Genomic DNA, 18,665 nt, shown 5'->3' with positions numbered 1-18,665 from the left:
TTCATGGCTGAATGGGGATTTGAACTCAGGATTCCCCAGTCATTAGAACAGCCCTGCTGGATCAGGTACAAGGCTCATCTAGTCCAGCATCCTGTTTCCCACAGTGGCCCACCTGATGCCTCTGGGGTGCCCACAGGTAAGAGGATAGGGCATGCCCTCTCTCCTGCTGTTACTCCCCTGCAACTGGTACTCAGAGGCATCTTGCCTTTGAGGCTGGAGGTGGCCTATAGTCCTCCGACTAGTAGCCATTGATAGACCTCTCCTCCATGAAGTTATCCAAACTCTTCTTAAAGCCATCCAAGTTGTTGGCTGTCACCACATCTTGTGGCAGAGAATTCCACAAGTTGATTATGCCTTGTGTGAAACACAAGTTGATTAGGTGTTGTGTGAGTCCTGTTTCAAAACTCTAACCACTACACCATGCAGCAGTACAGGGTCTGGAAGTGGGATCTGAATGAGTTTAGGATTCAGACTAAGTTCACTTCTCCTCCAAACACGCCCCTCACTGCCACATAGTTTTGAGCCCTCTGCTGACAGAGCTGCATGTTAGTAGTGAGGAGGATATGCCAGCATAATATTACACTGGGATATTCCTGACATTATGCTGGCATAAAATGCTTGGAGCCAGCAAGTCTCCCAAGATCCACCAGCACAGGGGGCTTAGAACTATCCCCAAAGCTTTCCAGACTGTGTATGTTGAGCATAGGATGGCAGCCTAAGCATTGCTTTTAAGCACCACGTGATTACAGGAGGCAAGCACAGTTTTGTGTCAGTTAGTGGCTAACCATTAACAGCTACTGTGGGAGATCTTTCTGTCATGGTTTTATGAACTAGCAATGATAGCACAAATATTTTCTAAAGTAAAAATAAAAGGAGAGGTTTTTTAAAGGCACAAAAGGGCAGTTGGGTGCTTAGTAGCCATGGGGGTGGAGGGAATTGATGTCATTCACATTGGTGCCTTTGAAAAGCTTCACCGAAATATGTTAACAAAAGGGGAAAGTGTTCTGTAGAGAAATTGTGTGGTTTTTCTGGACACTGGAAGAATATTATATATAAGTAACTACAAAGACTTCAGATCTAAGGTCATACTATAGGGTTTAATCTAATTAGCAGAGTTGATTGAAAAGGGCTGCTTCGTTCAAATGAAAAAAATCTCGACAGGAAATGTCTGTTAGCTTAAACGTTGAGATATATGTGAAGAAATGGCAAGCTAGGAAAATCCTCCAGTTGTGATCGGAACAAAAATTATAAAATAGGGTAAAAATAGTTTGGAACCTTTCACCGCCACCACCTCTCTGCTAACTACTAACAAAGAAATGCAAGTAATAAGTTATATACAGACATAGGACCCAAAATATTAGCACAGTGCTTATTTCTGTTTTATTCTGATGATTCAGGTCTATCTGTACTGAAATTTGGGGAAGGGGTTCGGGAAGCTGCTATGTTCTGCTATGCCAGGGTCCATCTCTGAGCTTTGTAGGGTTAGAATCTCTGGGCCAAACTGAATGTGACATTTGAATCATATTGGCCTCAAAGGACTTAGTTAAGAGTTGCCTCATCTCTCGGATTGACTTGGACAGTTCTGGAATTAGGAACATAGGAAGCTGCCATATACTGAGTCTGACCCTGGGTCTGTCTCGCTCAGTATTGTCTTCACAGACAGGCAGTGGCTTCTCCAAGGTTGCAGGCAGGAATTTCTCTAAGTCCTCTCTTGATGCCAGGGAAGGAACTTGCAACCTAGATGCTCTAGGTTTATTTAATATGATATTGTTTATATTATATTTAATAATATAAACACTATTATATTAGTGTTTCTTACAGTTTTTGGCTTGTTCACAGAGCAGGCCATCCATCCCACCCATTTCTGGCCAATACGGTTGAAGAAGAGGCAGGGTGACCAACTTCTTGCTGTGCCCACATGTGGTTTATGGGTTGTTTGTTTTTTAGTTGTTCAGTGGTGCAAGATCAAGACTCCCTTTCTGTTGTCACAAGCCCCAGAGACTCAAACCCAAATCAGGGCTGCTACTGTGAGGAGGTGAGAAAGGGAGCTAATAGACTTTCCAGGGGTTTCCTCCTCCTTAAAGTCAGTGTGTGTGTGTGTGTGTGTGTGTGTGTGTGTGTTAATTTTTGCTACTCTCTGGTTATAGAACACCATGCCACTCTCCCACTAAAGCAGCAAATAATAATTTCTTTTCATCACTGTTCTAGCACTAGAGCACCATGCCTCTCTACCACCACAGCAGCAATTAAAAAAAAAAAAAAGGAATGGGGAAACCCTTCAAAAGCCTATTAGCTGCCTTTCCCATCCCCTCGCAGTGCTACCTGTATGCCAGGTTTTTTTTTTACCATAAATCTTGGATGTTTGAGCCTTTTCAGCTTGACTTCTTAAAAAATAGCTGAAAATAAAGCAGCTGCCTGACGCCATTTTGTATTTCCGCAGTCATTTTATTTTCCTCATTTCCTGATCATATTGGGGCTAATTGAATTTCAATGGTATTTCTGGATTATATCAATCAGATATGAGTATAAAGGGTGAAATGTGTGTGTGCTCATTGTTCGAGCGCAGCTGTACCTGAGAGTACTGGGAACATCATAAAAAACGTATTGACTGGAAGTTGACTGCAAGGCACAGGAAACAAGTCTTCCTGGTGAGGAACTGAGAGGGATGGCGGCACTCGCCAGAGTCACTCCCACCCAGGTAGCCACACTTCCACTTCTCACTTTATCTGCTTCATCCGCAGGGTCTCTCCATACGTCTCCGCAGAAATGATGGGGTATCCCACCAAAGCATTTTTAAAAGTGCAACTTTTAAAGGGATGCATTTATTACATGTAAATTGTCAAGAAAAACGCTGAATAATCCCACGTCCTGTATGAACAACACCTTGCTGCTGGCGTAGTGAAGTCACTGAAAATTCCTCCTTCATATGAACGCACCCCGGCTCTAAGCGTAGGGAAGCTGGAGTTAATCGTCATTTAAACAACAGTCCTTTTATAAACTTATTAAACAAAGTAAACACTTGATACAAGTTTCTTTCATTTCTTTTGCATTTGTGTTACTGTCAGTGGCTAGCATACTGTATAGAAGTACATCAGCTCAGTAATGTGTGTACACAAGGTGCACAACTGCACAAAAGCAAAATAGTTGCAAATGATGTTATATGAGAGCAAGCTCAATATTTCCAGTGGTCTTACTCTTGCGTAACATCATTTGCGCAGTTGTGCACAGCACATGAGTGTGTGCGCACTCACCACTTCTAGTTTTACACTCACCAGGGCAGCAAGAGGGTATACAGCCGCCCCACACCAGCATTTTTTAAAGCAGTGCTGGGGGAGGAAACGTGGCAGGGGAGGTAAGAGCACCCTCCCCGCGCCTTAAAGCCACCTCTCCACAGCCTCTCAGGGGTGCGAGGAACAGGTTCCGTGCACACCTCTAGTTGCAACTTTATTTTAAGGATTACCATGAGGCAAAGGGATTTATGTGAAGTGCTTTGAACTCGTAAAAGCACTATATAAATGCTAAGTTGCTGTTATATGAAGCAGGTAAAGTTTTTCCCATCACTTCATTTCCAAGTCAGGAGAAAACTTTGCTAAATTTCTTTTAACCAAGCTGTGGCTACAGGCCCAGTTAAAAAGTTGACAGACCCCTGATTTCCAGCAGAAGAACATATGAAACATAAATAAACAAATCCTGAATGGCAATTGTTTGTGTACTCTCTTGTTTAATCTTTAAGAAATAGTTACAGAGTTGTACATTATATTAAGGTCTTTAATAACTACAATATATTTAACTTAACATATTTACTAAGCCTTTTGTTTCCTGCCTGTCTGAGTCTCTGTTTGTGCTGCCACTTCCTGTCTCTGATGCACAGACTGCTGGGATCTGTAGTACTGCAGGAAACCCTGTACGCAGCTACACTACAGCAACCATTATTACAACACTGAGAACATCATGGCCCAGGGGATGCCAGGGAAGAGGCAGCAAATGGGAGAAGGTGAGTTGAAATAGGGAGGTGGAAATAATCCTCCCACCACCTCTTGTGCTTTTCTGGGTGTCTCTGCCTCAGCAATTTTCCATCTCTTTTCAGATCTCATCAGGAGAATTGGCTCATCCCCATGGCTTAATTTCTCTCTCCCTTGACTATTATTGCTTGACTGTGATGGCCTTATCTAATTCCACAAAGCCTTTTGAATTACTTTCAATGAAAGACACATTACAAAAAATGTAAGTATTGTACTATACTTTATCATACCTTTGTCTAGACTTTCATCTGAAGTACGCTTCACATAACTATTAGCCGACTGTTCGCCCAAACAGCCGGTCTGTAATGGAATTTCTATGGGCCTAGTTCACATGTGGATTTGACATGCAAGTCCTACCTCAATCAGGGCACAGGAGTTAGTCCTCCCCTTCATAGATTGCTTTCTGATCAATCAGCATACTTTAATGTGCAAGCAGGCTCCACTCATGTGATCCAGCCACTATGAGATGTGAGTGGGGTGGATGAGAGGAGCCTAGTTATTTATGAATGCAAAATGCACATGCTGTGACTATAGCCCTATTCAGACTTTATGCTGTATGAGTGTACAGATGTCAGTACAATCAGACATGTTTTTGTGTAAATGATTATATCTATGTTCATTTTAAAAGTGAATCTGGGTACAGGCCCCTCAAATGCATGGTACAGATATAGATTACTGCTGTGCCTGTGTTCAACATAACATGTGCATAACTGTATATGTCTACACATCTGTACCTGTGTTACCTGTGGCTCCAAGGGACAAGTTGCTTCAACAAGGGTCAAAGATATATTTGATCTTACTTCAATAGTACCTCTAAGCTCAGGCTGTTCGTCTTGGGCTCCATCTCCCAGCCTGGAGAGCTTACCTTAAAAGGCTGCCTTCCACCCTGGAGGCTGGCCCTTAGGGTCGTGCGTTTTGTTTTGTTTTCTGTTTTGTTTTTGGCCGAAATCCGAAACACCCCCATTTTGTTCTTTGTTCGAAATTGCAAAATCTGAATCTGAAACGCTTTGGATTTTAAAAAATGGCCCCGGGGGGAAACTAGTGGGTGGAAGTGGTAGTGCCCAATGGGTGGAAACTATCACCCAAATTTCAGAGGAATTGGACAAAGAGCTGAATTTTGGTGAATTTTTGAAGTGTAGGATTTTTCCCATAGGGAAAAATGGAGGTTTCAGCAAATGTATAGCTTCATGTTGGGGGGAAAGGGGTGGGCCAGAGCAGAGTAGGGTGGGTGGTAGTGCCCAGTGGGGGCAAGGAAGCTGCCAGAATTATTTCAAAGGAATTGGGCAGAGGGCTGATCTTTAAAGATGTAATGGAGTTTGCGTGTCTGTAAAGTTCTTCCCCATAGGGAATTATGGACCTCCATAATTCCTGCCCCATAACTGCACTTGGGGGGCACCAGGGTGGCCCAGAGCGAGTGGTGGTGTAGAGCACATAGGGTGCCAACCACCCCCATGAGTAGCTAACCCAGGGGGTACGGGATTCTGTTGTCTTCTGAGATGTTTTGAGTGTAGATTCAGATTCTCTGGTAGCATATGAGAGTGGATTCATGGTTTGTCATTTAAAATCTCGTGCTACCAGAGAATCTACACTCAGAACACCTCAGAAACAAGAGAACTCAGCACCCCATGGGTTAGCAACCCATGGGGATGGTTGGCACCCTATGTGCACTACACCACCACTCACTCCTGGCCACCCCAGTGCCTCCTAGGTGGAGTTATGGGTCTGCTGAAACCTCCATTATTCCCTAGGGAGAAAATACCTTAAAGAAGCGTAAACTTCAACAATTCCTAAGAAATCAGCCCGTTGCCCTATTCCTTTGGAATCTGGCTTGTGGTAGGCACCCCTTGGGGCACTGCCACCCAACCCACTGTTTTGCCCCCCAGGCCCCCTTTCTGCCCAGAATCTGCCCCAAAGACATGTCAACTTCAGACATTCTTTAAAAATCAGCCCTTTTCCCAATTCCTTTGGAATCTGGGTGGCAGAAGGCACCCATTGGGGCACTACCACCTGAACCACTCTTCTGCCCCCAAAGCCCCCTTTATGCCCCCAATCCACCCCAAATAACATCAACATCACACATCAACAACAGCAGAGCTTTGGAAAAAATCAGGCAGATTTCCAAAGGTCATGCACATCCACATCCCCCCCGCCTGAAATGCAATTGATCTATACACAACAGTGTGAAACAACAACAATGAAATGCACACTGCCCCACTGGCCAATGAGGGTAAATGCACACTGCCCCACTGGCCAATGAGGGTAAAATTTACCCTTAAATTTGCTTAAAAGGAATAAGGAGGCAATTGCCAGCAGAACAGCCCATGCTTTCGCTGGCCAATCTGCGGGCTGGAAGGGCTGAAAATTCAAACAGATGTCAAAACTCAAAATGGAGACTGAAGGAGAAAGACTTTTTGCGATTGCAAAATGGAGTTCCAAAACAGCCCAAACAACAAAATGTTTTGTATCCGAAACAGGGATGTTTTGTTTTGGCTACAAAATTTTCTGTTTTGAGCATTGAGTGTTTTGTTTTGGCTACAAAACAGCCGAAATGGCCTGTTTTGTGCACAAAACTCTTTGTATCTGAAATGAAACGCACATCCCTACTGGCCATTCTTCTCCCCATGAAGTCCTGCCTAGTTCATTCCTGGTGCTGGTAAGCAGATGGTGGGACATGCAAGTTTTCTGGTCTGAGAGTAACCTAGCTTCAAATCACAAATGAACTCTGAGGAAACAGCATCCATGATATGTAAGTTATCAATTTGCATAGGAACATACGAAGCTGTCATATGCTGAGTCAGACCATCGGTCCATCTTGCTCAGTATTGTCTACACAGACTGGCAGCAACTTCTCCAAGGTTGCAAATGGGAATCTCTCTCAGCTCTATCTTGTAGATGCCAGGGAAGGAACTTGGAAACTTCTGCTCTTCCCAGAGCGGCTCCATCCCCTGAGAGGAATAACTTCCAGTGCTCATACTTCTAGTTTCCCTTTCATATGCAACCAGGGCAGACCCTGTTTAGCTAAGGGGACAAGTCATGCTTGCTACCACAAGATCAGCTCTCCTCCCTAAGGAGGAGGCAATAAACATCATGTTAGATAATAAAAATCATTTAAACTTCTTGGATGTTATCTCATTTGAGTAATATTGCATGAAATAATCGGATGCTCCAGGTGGACCCATTTCAAACTGGCTTCCGGGCGGTCTATGGGGCGGAGACTGCCTTGGTCGGCGGCTTTCAATACTATCGACCATAATATCCTTCTGGAACGTCTGAGGGTGTTGGGGGAGGGAGGCACTGTTTTACAGTGGTTCCGCTCCTACCTCTCAGACAGATTCCAGATGGTGTCGATTGGAGACTGTTGGTCTTCAAAATCTAAGCTTAAGTATGGTGTCCCTCAAGGCGCTGTACTCTCTCCAGTGCTTTTCAACATCTACATGAAACCTCTGGGAGGGATCATCAGGGGATTTGGAGCGGGATGTTATCAGTATGCTGATGACACCCAGATCTATTTCTCCATGTCAACTTCTTCAGGAGATGGCATATCTTCCCTGAATGCCTGCCTGGAGGCAGTAATGGGCTGGATGAGGGAGAATAAACTGAAGCTGAATCCAGATAAGATGGAGGTACTTATTGTGCGAGGTCAGAACTCCAGAGACTATTTTGATCTGCCTGTTCTAGATGGGGGTCACACTTTCCCCAAAAAGAACAGGTTCGCAGTCTGGGAGTACTTCTGGATCACACCTCTCTCTGGTTTCTCAGGTTGAGGCGATGGCCAGGGGTGCTTTCTGTCAGCTCTGGCTGATATGCCAGCTGAGCCCGTTTCTTGAGATCAATGACCTCAAAACAGTGGTACATTTGTTGGTAACCTCCAGACTGGACTTCTGAAATGTGTTCTACATGGGGCTGCCTTTGTACGTAGTCCGAAAACTTCAGTTGGTTCAGAATGCAGCAGCCAGGTTGGTCTCCAAGTCATCTTGGAGAGACCACATTACTCCCTTGTTTATTGAGCTACAATGGCTGCCAATAGGTTTCCGGGCAGAATACAAAGTGCTAGTTATAACTTATAAAGCTCTAAATGGCTTAGGCCCTGGGTATTTAAGAGAATGTTTTCTTCGTTATGTGCCCCACCGCCCATTGAGGTCAGTTGAGGAGATCCGTCTCCAGTTACCATCTGGTGGTCACACGGAGACGGTCCTTCTCGATTGCTGCCCCGAGATTGTGGAATGCGCTCCCTACTGAGATATGATCCTCCCCATCTCTGGCTATTTTTAAAAAACGTCTGAAGACCCAACTCTTCACCCAAGCTTTTTCAGCTTTTTAAATTTGTAGGTTTTAATTTTATGCTGTTTTTAAATAGTTAAACTGTTTTAACCTTTTATATTTGTTTTAATTGTTTTTATGACATTGTTAACTGCCCAGAGATGAAAGTTTGGGCAGTATACAAGTTAAATAAATAAATAAATAGAATGTTCAGAACACTGCCCTTGGAAGTTGGAATTTGCAGTAGGGAATTTGCTGTGGGAAGGGTTGCTTAGCCTTTTCCCTGAAATACACACAGAGGGAGGGAGGGAGAAAGCTGGTCTAGTAACTTCCACATTGCAAGTGCATCTTATGTCCATGCAGAGGCATATCTAGGGAAAATAGCGCCTAGAGCAAGCACTGAAATTGCGCCCCCTGTCCAAACATCTGACACCCATCTTTCAGATAACTTTACCATAATATCACCTCAAAAATACAAGTCAAGCTCGTTAATCTTTTAATATTTCAAAAAATATTTAGCAGTGGATGTAGGTAGACCAAAAAATGCTGGAAAACGACAAATTTCAGTATGCTGGGGCTCATGAAATACCCAAATATTCTGCGGAGGTGTACTTGGAAAACTAAACAGAAGTGCTTGTCTAATTCTCTACTATGCATTGTAGCATCACTATTATATAAGTTTTAAAAATAAATGGAGAATTTGGATTTTCCCAGATACTCTGAAAATAATTAAAGAATATGCAGAGTAAACTGTGTCACTGCTTGGAATATATTCTAGTATTTCAGAAAGACAGTTAAAATGAGAGAAAGAGAGCAAGAAACTCCCCATGGGCCTTAATACTAAGCATTTCACACTGATTCAAAGATAAACTCACAATTAATAGCCATATTAAGACATCACATTTAACTCACTTATCACAAGAAGCAAAGTAAGAGCAAATGAATACAATCTTAGCTCATAAGCTTCAGCTCAATATTCACAAGCCCTGATTCTCTGTATAGTGCCAAATTGAATATGTGTACAGTGACTTATATTATATTAAATTTTAAAAAACTAGTCGACCCCGCACAGAGCATCTGTGCGCTCTTTGGGGCCGGCGGTTACCTCTCCCCCGCCCCTTCTGCCCCAGTCTTTGCTTCTGGGCCCAGCCATCTCTCCTGCCCACTGCCACTTCTGCCCCCCCCCACTTTCTTTCCCCCCTCCTGAGCCTTGCCTCCGCGGCTCGGCTGGGCCCGCCACCTCTGGCCTTCATGGCTGTGCTGTTGCCACGGCAACCAATCCTCCTGGGTGTGCCTCAGCCAATCAGGTGCATCCGCCACCCAGCCAATCAGCTGGGCTCTGGGACGCACATTCCAAGGCACACCCAGGAGAATTAATATAATAGATTACCTGTAGCCCCTTCGGGTGGCTTCCTAAAGGCTGTGGGGGTGGGGGGTCTGCAAAGGTTTCCCCTCCCTCTGCCGGCCTCTTAATTCACCGCCACAGCCCGTCCCGGACTGATTTTCGGGCCTGTTCGGGCCAGCAAAGATTGGCATGGTGGCCATTTTGGAGGCTGCCACACATGGTCAAATGGCCTCTATGAGGCCTGGCAAGGCCTAGGGCCTCACAGAGACCATTTGAGCATGTGCAGTGGCTATATATATGCCACCAAAAACAAAATGGCCACCATGCCTCTGCGAGGCCTGGAATAGCCTAGGGCCTCACAGAGGCCATTTGAGCATGTGTGGTGGCCATTTTGTTTTTGGTGGCAATTTTTTTAAAAAATTCATTTTTAAAAATGGCACACACCCCTTCAAGTGGCACCCGGGGCACATGCCCTGCCTGCCCCACCATAGATACACCCCTGTGTCCATGTGCTCCAAGGTATGGAGTACCTGGACTTCGCATAATTTGGTCTACCCCCTTCCCCTATTAAAAGAAAAATGTAGTGAGAACTGTGCAAATTGCCAACTTATGAATGATGATGGCAGCTGATTGTTTTCTCTGGGTTGATTCAAAGGAATTTTGCCAATGAATGTTCACATTCTGCAGTCAACAGTTTGTGGGAATTCAATGGAACTAGATCGTCTTAATAGATTCCATTGGACAGAAATCTTCACAGCCATTATGCTTTGGAACCTAGTTTGCTGAAACTGCCGACCATGGGATCTACTGCACACTGGACTCCAGCAAACAACCAGGTTCCTGGTTCATACATACAGGCTCATTACTTGATTTCTGTTTTGTTTGTTTGTTATTTCTCCCTGTAAACTGCTTTGGGAGCTTTTGTTGAAAAGTGGTGAATATGTTCGTAGTAGTGGTATTCATGGTAGTATTTCTCTATCTGTCTATCATATTTATATACCGGCTGATACGTGCATCTCTAGGCAGTGTACACAATTTAAAACACAACAAATATAAAATAAAGTAAAAACAAAACAATTTCATGGAATAAAAAGTTCAAACAATCTCATAGAACAAAAACAATTAAATAGTTTAAAATTAATTTCAGTTAAAAGCTTGAGAAACAGGTGTCTTGAGGGTCTTCCTAAAAGCAAACAGAGGAGGAGATGCTCTTATTTTGACAGGGAGCATACTCCAAAGCCCCGGGGCAGCAAACCATCTCTCAGGTCCCGACCCCCCACAGTCAGTAGCTCCATTTTATTTGGTTTCAACTTCAGCTTGTTACCCCACATCCAGCCCATTACTGCCTCCAAGCAGGCATTTAGGGATGTTATGGAATTTCCTGCTGAGGTCGATACGAATGATCTTGGTTTGAAATGGGTCTAGATAATCTGTATCATCCAAAACTGCCTGGAGCCGAGAGACCACCACCTGTTCAATCACCTTGCCCAGCTATGGAAGATTGGAAACGGGACTATAATTAGCTAACTGATTCAATGCAGATTTCTTCAAACTAGCTGACCTCACACAGAGCATCTGTGCAGTTGTGTACTGAGCCTGTGACATCTCCCGCAGCTCACTCTCCCCCCCGCCGCAGCTCACTCACTCGCTCTCCACCCCGCAGCTTGCTCGCTCTCCCCCCCGCAGCTTGCTCGGTCTCCCGCTCTCCCCCTCCCCACAGCTCGGTCTCCCACTCTCCCCCCCCCCCCGCAGCTCGCTCACTCGCTCTCCCCCCCACAGCTCGCTTGCTCTCCCCCCGCAGCTTGCTCGCTCATTCTCCCCCCGCAACTCGCTCGCTCACTCGCTCTCCCCCCGCAGCTCGCTCACTTGTTCTCCCCCCGCAGCTCACTCGCTAGTTCCCCCCGCCGCTCGCTCGCTTGCTCGCTCCTCCCGCAGTTCACTCCCCCCCTGCAGCTCTCCCCATTGGGCAGGCCAGGGCCAGGCCATCCCACCACCGCCTCCCACCTTCTCCTCCCGGCTGGTAGGGCTTTGCCCGCCGTCTGCCCACCTCCTCATCGCTGCCATTATTTCTTCGCCCGCTGTCCACCCACCTCTTCTGGCCGAAGGGGCTTCGCCTGCCAGTCCTCCACCTCTGCATCCTGACCGCTGCCATTATTTCTCTCAGCTTCAGTGCTAGAACTCTTGCACACTCTAGAGCATCTGTGTGTTAGTACTTGATTGCTCCCCTCACCTCAGAGATCTCCCCACCCCCACCTGGTCTGCACTCCTGCTCCTCCTTCATCCCGTTGCTTCCATTCTCCTCACCCTTCTTGGTCATGGCTGCAGCATTGCTGCTGCCTATTGGCCAAGGTGCAGCCCCCTATCCCCAGAGACCTCCCCATCCTCACCCGAGCCTCGCTCCTGCTCCTCCCCCCAGGAGCAGCAGTTGACCGGGCTGTTCCTCACTGCTGCCACCACCATGGCTGCTCGTTCCCCTCAGGTCGCTGACAGGCCCAGGCCCATCCCTTGCCTGCCTGCCTCCCTCTTACAATGGCCTCAGTAGCCCCAAACAGCAGCAGTGGTTGACTGGGCCCTTCCTTGCTGCTAGTGCTGCCATGGCCACTCATTCCCCTCAGGCTGCTGACAGGCTCAGGCCCGTCCCTTGCCCTCCCTTCTGTCTCTCTTCTCTCTCCCTTCTTTTTCTCTTTCTCTCTCTTCCACTTGCTCTTCCCCACTCTTTCTTCCCCCTCCCTTCATGTTTTTTCTCTCTCTTCCTCCCTCCCTGAGTTAACAGATTTTGTTCATCTTGTTTCCTCATTTAATTCACACAACGGCATCCTCCTTCTCCTGAAGGGGCTTTTTCCTCCCTCACGACCTGGCTTTTTGCAGACCCCTGCCTGCTATCCTTTTATATCCAGAACATCTTCCGACCAGTAACAGCTGCATTCCAACTGACCTTAACCATCACAGGCTCCTCCTCCTTATCTGCACAGGGAATCCCCTCTGCCCAATCACCATGGTGCTTCTGCTCTCACAGGCTCCTTCTCCCTATCTGCATATGGAATCCCCACTGCCCAATCAGGTGCTTCTGCTTGCAAACTCAGCCAATCGCCTCCTTCCTACCATTTCGCCGCGCATGGCCCGTCTACAAGAAATAAGTATATAGATAAGGTCTAATAATAGCCTCCTTCAGACAAGGAAGCATCCTGCCCTCCCTCAGAGAAGCATTTATAATATTTGCCAGACCCTTTCATCTGATAATACAGTTACCAGATGAAATAAGCCAAGCTGGGCAAGGGTCAAGGGAATAGGTTGTACTGCGTTCACTCGGAAGCACTTTGTCCATATCCTCAGGAGTCACAAACTAAAAGTGATCCAATATAATCTTATAAGAGGAGTTGCTGGACATCTCCACAACAGACTCTGCAGTAACTGTGGGATCCAGTTCGGCCTGAACACGAGAGATTATCCATGAAAAAATCATTGAAGATGTCACAGTGAGTGACTGAAGGTTTCAGATTCAAAGGGGAGGGGGCAAATTCTAGCCCCGTCACAACCCTAGACAACTCCACTGGACGTGAATTTGTGGAAGCGATGCAGGCAGTTGCCCACACTGCCAGAGCATAGATCTACAGAAGTGTTCTGTGTTGTGATCTGTTCGATTTGCGCTGAGTTTTCCTCCACTTGCCTCTAGTCATCATGGATGATCTCAGACTTATTTTGGACTGACCAATATACTTATACTTATATTTGATTATAAGTAGCTGAATGTGTGAACTTAGTCCACTGAAAAGCATTGTGTTTTAGATAATATGAATGTTCTGTCTGTGGGATTAGATGGCCCATTCATTCACAAAGTTGCAATCATGAACTGATGAGCTTGTATGTGTGTGCACCAGGGTTCAGAGACTGTCATAACTCACTCAGTTATCAGTGCTAATAGTCATGTGAGCTAAGTGTAATTAATATTTGTTCTGTGTGAAAATTCCCATTGATGGATGGTGTTTGGCAGGTAAGTTGTCCTCACTGAATAGACGTCCAAAAAAACAAAAAACTCTCACAAGTTAAAGTTGCAGGAGGATCATACAAAATGCAGTGAAGTCTGATAAACGTTTATATGTGTCATGTGTAATCAGAATTTTAATTTTAAAAAACCCAACTGTTTTTGTTTGACTGGCTGACTAGAAGATATTTCACAACATTAGTGAAATAGATCATTAATGTTGAATTTGTAGATCTATGAAAAGAATATTTTTTTAAGCAATTAAAAATACAAATCACCTTTTGATTCCAGTTAGAACATCTTCTGCACTACCAGTACATGACATTGTTCTCTGAATATAATGCAGCACAAAAAATATAGAAGAGTTTGTCACCACAAACAAAGCATGTCCTTGGGGATCTTGCAGATCTCATTCTACACAGAGTGAGTAACTTTGAGTAGACTCAGGACATTCAAAAGGAAGTACCTCTTCAGACAATGCATAATCAACTTATGGAATTCATAGCCACCACATGTGGTAATCTCCACTAACTTAACTGGTTTTATAAAGAACTGAGAGATGGAGCATGGACCTATCAATGAATATTTGATATGACAATATTTGATATGAAAAATTTGATATGATATGAATATTTGATATGGCAATTTGATATAATATTTGATATGACAATATTTTGCAATTGCTAGATAGTCTGAAAGCATTGCACCCTTCTGGTCCCCTTCCTTGGCCTGGCAGTGCCCCAAATGAGGTTTTCCAGGTAGTCAGCCCATTAAACATATGCCCCTCATGACGCAACTTGTGCTCCTGCCACACGCACCACCAACCAAAGGGGGCAAGCATAGGAAAAGTGACACCTGCACAAATGGTGTGCACCTGGCACAATTCCCTTCTGTGAGATACCATGCAGATGCAAGGTGGCGAGCATGGGTCAATGCACACACAGCAATAGCACTCTTCTCAGGCTGCTGAACTGAATATTTTCTTTGTCTTATAATCAGGAGGCACAGCTTGGTACTGCTCTTCTCTCCCCGCAAAATACGAAAAGTGGCTTTTTACAGTCACATGTCCTTGTTGTGAGAAAGATAAATTGCTGTGGGCAACCGCCAGGGTGGTGCCCATTGTGCATTGAAAACCCTTTTTGAGATCCATTCTACAGTTAACATTAACTGGTTAACATTAACTGTAAGACTGTGATGGGGAGCAGCCCTCCCCCCTTGCCTGCAAGTGAACCTCTCATTGCCCTTGCTCCACAGCTGCCTCACAATGCAGATAAGGTCACTTATTAACTTTAGCACCAGCAGATATCATGGCACGAGAGGGTTAGTGCTTGAGAGGAACCTTGTCGTGGTTCAAGAAGAGGGCAACCCGTTGGCATGCTGTTCCCCCCACCCACATTCTTCCTCCCTATGAGCACTCTATAATCTGCCATCTCTGCCCACTCCTATTGTCCTTGTCCTTATCTCTTGCCCTGCAGCTGCCTATAGGTTTGATGCTCTACACAGGGCTTTATGCCCTGCCCTCACTAGATCCTTCTGATGAGGCCTTGAGGGCATGTCCCTGCACCTGGCCCACTGTCTATGCAAGAGTTGCCTAGCCACACCCACATGTGTCCAGTGCTGCACGAGTTTGCATACAACAGACGGCTCCATCCTTATGTCCACTCTGCTTCCTGTTCGTGTGACCACAGGAGTTTGGTGCCACATGACCTGTTCCAGCCGCTGCATGGCTTGGTGCTCCCAACAGCCTTACAGTCCCAGCCCTCTTCTGCTGCCACACCATCAACCACACCATCAACTGGTGGCACTGGAACTGCTGGCGCTACAGGGAGCAGTCAAACTGGCGATGCGGCAAGAAAGTTCTGTGCCAATCTTTGGACAGATGCTGAGATTGGGGTGTTTGTGGAATTGTGGACAAGCGAGGGTGTGCAATCTGCACTCCAGAACCAGTTCCACAGTGAGGCCACCTGCAACTGGATCTCCAAGCTGATAGAACTGTGCGGGTACCAACACACTGCCATCAGTGGAAGGAGAGACTACAACACTTCAAAAAGAAATGTAAGGATGTAGAGCCCAGGAACATGGTACATAATGACCTGCTGGCATCCGTCCTCCTGGTTAAGAGGGATGTTACCCCAGGGGCCACCACAGGGGTTGGCCACCCAGTGCTTGGGAGTAGCCAAGAGCTAGCCAGGTGGCAGGCCCCACTGCCATCCAGGGGGTAAGCAGACTGGTTCAGCATGGAGCCAATCCGACCACCACCCCTCCTGCAGTGGCCACCACCTCAACCGCTCCCGCTTGTGTGCAAGGTGAAACCACTTCCATAGTGCCCTGTGCGGCCATCCAGACTTTCCCGGCAATGGCAGTCAAGGCCCCTAGCTGTTCCCGGGTTGAGGGCAGCAGCATGCTCCCCCTCCTTTGGGTATTATATCCTCCTCTGTCCGGCCTGGTGGTCCAGCAGCAACACCTGCAGTGCCCTTCCAGCCGTCCATGCCAGCGGCCCTTTCCAGTGTGCAAGAGGTGCCTGCAAGCTCCAATTTACTAGGGGCCTCACATGCACCTTTTGTAACTGCATAGGACACAGGTGAGCCAAAGGCAAGGGAAACCTTAAGGTAAGGCAAGGAGCACGGAGATCCCATATTGGTGCAGTTCGTGGATGCTGCTGGACAGTCCCTGCAATCTGGCCTGAATCTGCTGAGGACAACAACAAAATCCAAATTGGGGGCCTGCATCAACTGACACCCCCCCCCCCACACACACACACCTCTTCAACGAGGACAGCCAGGCCTTCATGCTGCCATGAGAGATCCTGCAGGAAACTGGACTTGGGATTGTCCGCCCCCCAGACCGAGGACTGCAGACTGACATTGCCAAGGAGCTTTTTGCCCACACAACACCTGATGTGGTGTCCAGCATGGGTGGGTGGGGGGGCTGCAGCAGCCTCCTGGGGGCTGCCAGGCCACAAGGTGGCAGGAGAAGGTGCGGGTCCTCTCCACTACACATTTAGGGAGCTACATTGCACACTAGAGGATCCATGTGAGCGATGATTCCTCCGTGGTGCTTTCCAGGTAGCAAGCTTTACACTGGTAGAAAGTGGTGTAAGCTGCGACGACTTGTAGTGCCATATTCAAACTGCAGTCAAAATCATGTTAATGGTCTGTGATAAGCTGGCAGCTGTTCATATATTTCCGTCCATTGCAACATATTTTCTCAGAAGGGACTGTTCATATATTCCACATAAAACATGTTCTCCACTCCCCCCTCCTTCCCCATTTTGGCCAATGGGGTTGCAGAGGGGGATGACATGATGAGGTGTTTAAAAAAACAATTAAAAAATCTATAGGTGGTTTTGTGCAAAACCGCCACCAGGGGGAGCACCATGGTGCAAACTAGGGATGTGCACGGAACCAGCTCGCCTGGTTCGGTTCGAGGCCGGATCGGCCCTGAACCCAACCGGGCCAATTTGGTCCAGCACCCCCTCGAATGCCCCCTCAGACCAGTCGGGCGGGGATTCACGAGCTTCATTTTGTTTTTGTTTAAAAAACAAACAAACCAAAAAAACCCCTTTTACTCCCCTCAGGGGAGTTCCTGAAGGCAGCTGGGGGTGGGGGGGTCCATGGAGGTTTCCCCTCCCCCCGCCAGCTTTCCTCATACCCCCCTCTGCCGCTCTTCAGCCAGTTTTCAGCCTTTACCCGGCGGCCATTATGGAGCCCATGCACCTGCGCACATGGCCTCTATGTGGCCTGGGCATGCAGAGGCCATTTGTGCAGTCGCGCAGCCTTCATAATGGCCACCGGGCCACCAGTTGAAGGCCAAAAACCCGCTGAAGAGCAGCCAAGCCAGCTGAGGGGGGTATGAGGAAGGCCAGCGGGGGGAGGGGGAACCTCCACGGATACACACACACCCGCCGCCTGCAGGAACTCCCATGAGGGGAGTAAAAGGTTAAAAAAAATAACAAAATGAAGCTTGTGAACCCCCCCGAACAACAGGGGGTGTTTCGGTTCGACCCCGAATGGTCAAACCAAATTGTTTCGATGTCAAACATGTTTGACATTGAACCTGTTTGCACATCCCTAGTGCAAACTACAATTCCTTGATTGCCTCTCTATATAAAGGAAACAGAAAAGGGATTGTGCCATTGCACAAGAACCTGAGCAAAAAATAAACAAAGATTATGCAGTAAACAAGGATTTACTGTGCAAATGGGATTGCACAGAAGTAAATATTCAGTTCAATGGGCTTCCTCTTAAGTATGTGACCATTCTCTCTCCCTGCTCTGGATTGCTCCATTGCCTTGTAGTAAACAAATGGGATTGCACAGAAGTAAATAATTTAGTTCAATGGGCTTCCTCTTCAGTGAAAGAGAAAGGGTTAAGGCTGGATTCAGAAACCTACTCAGCGGCACTAGTATGAGTCCCTGGCCAAAGTAGCAAATTAAAAGGGGATTGCACAATAACCCCAGCAGAAAAATAAAATTAATATGCAGAAAGGGGCTTTACATATCAACACCTCCTCGAACTGCTGAATGAGTTCTCCATACCATACTACAGCACACTAGAATGGGGAAACAACAGAGCAGCCCTCCAAAAATCAATGTGATCAAAAACAAAAACAGAAAGTAAATCAAAATCAGTTTGCACCATTGCACAAGAACCCAAGCGGAATTTTTCTTTTTTAAAAAATTATTTCATGAGCAGAAAGCTCTAGAAATCAACAAATCATTGCACTGTGATTTGCACCATCCACACTACACAACATTGCAACGCACAAAACGCACAATAGGGGCAAGCCTCCTACAATGGGAAAATATAGTTTGTTTGTTTGTTGCGATGCGCATTTGACATTATAGGACTGTAACACAGCAATAAAACCCGAAAGAAGGCATCAGAAAAGTGCATGGCACCTTTCTGACAGAGCAGGGACTGCGATGTCGAAACACATGTAGTTTGGAAGCACACTTAAGGGACACATCATGACGCTGTGGTAGTGTTGCAATCTGGAAAGTGCCCTTCAAAGGGAGATGCAGCTTTCCATGATGGGGTGCTGGTAGGGTGCTGTT

At 46.4% G+C, this 18,665-nt stretch overlaps 2 long non-coding RNA genes across 3 annotated transcripts in view; one reads left to right on the top strand and one right to left on the bottom strand.

The window, feature by feature from the left end:
* The window catches only part of LOC128351556 (uncharacterized), a 46,178-nt gene that overhangs the window by 21,269 nt on the left and 6,244 nt on the right, over window positions 1-18,665 (bottom strand). The gene's annotated exons all lie outside the window — the stretch shown is intronic.
* Window positions 3,761-11,303, top strand: LOC128351553 (uncharacterized). 2 transcript variants are annotated; one of them, XR_008319865.1, is made up of 3 exons: window positions 3,761-3,994; window positions 4,088-4,224; window positions 10,322-11,303. It is a non-coding gene; the product is annotated as an uncharacterized LOC128351553 (long non-coding RNA). The 2 variants fall into 2 exon arrangements; XR_008319864.1 differs by having other exon boundaries at window positions 10,283-11,303.

This window comes from Hemicordylus capensis, chromosome 3, assembly GCF_027244095.1.
Source record: "Hemicordylus capensis ecotype Gifberg chromosome 3, rHemCap1.1.pri, whole genome shotgun sequence".
Taxonomy (NCBI): domain Eukaryota; kingdom Metazoa; phylum Chordata; class Lepidosauria; order Squamata; family Cordylidae; genus Hemicordylus; species Hemicordylus capensis.
The sequence above is the reverse complement of the archived record's forward strand: the minus strand, read 5'-3'. Positions and strand labels throughout refer to the sequence as shown.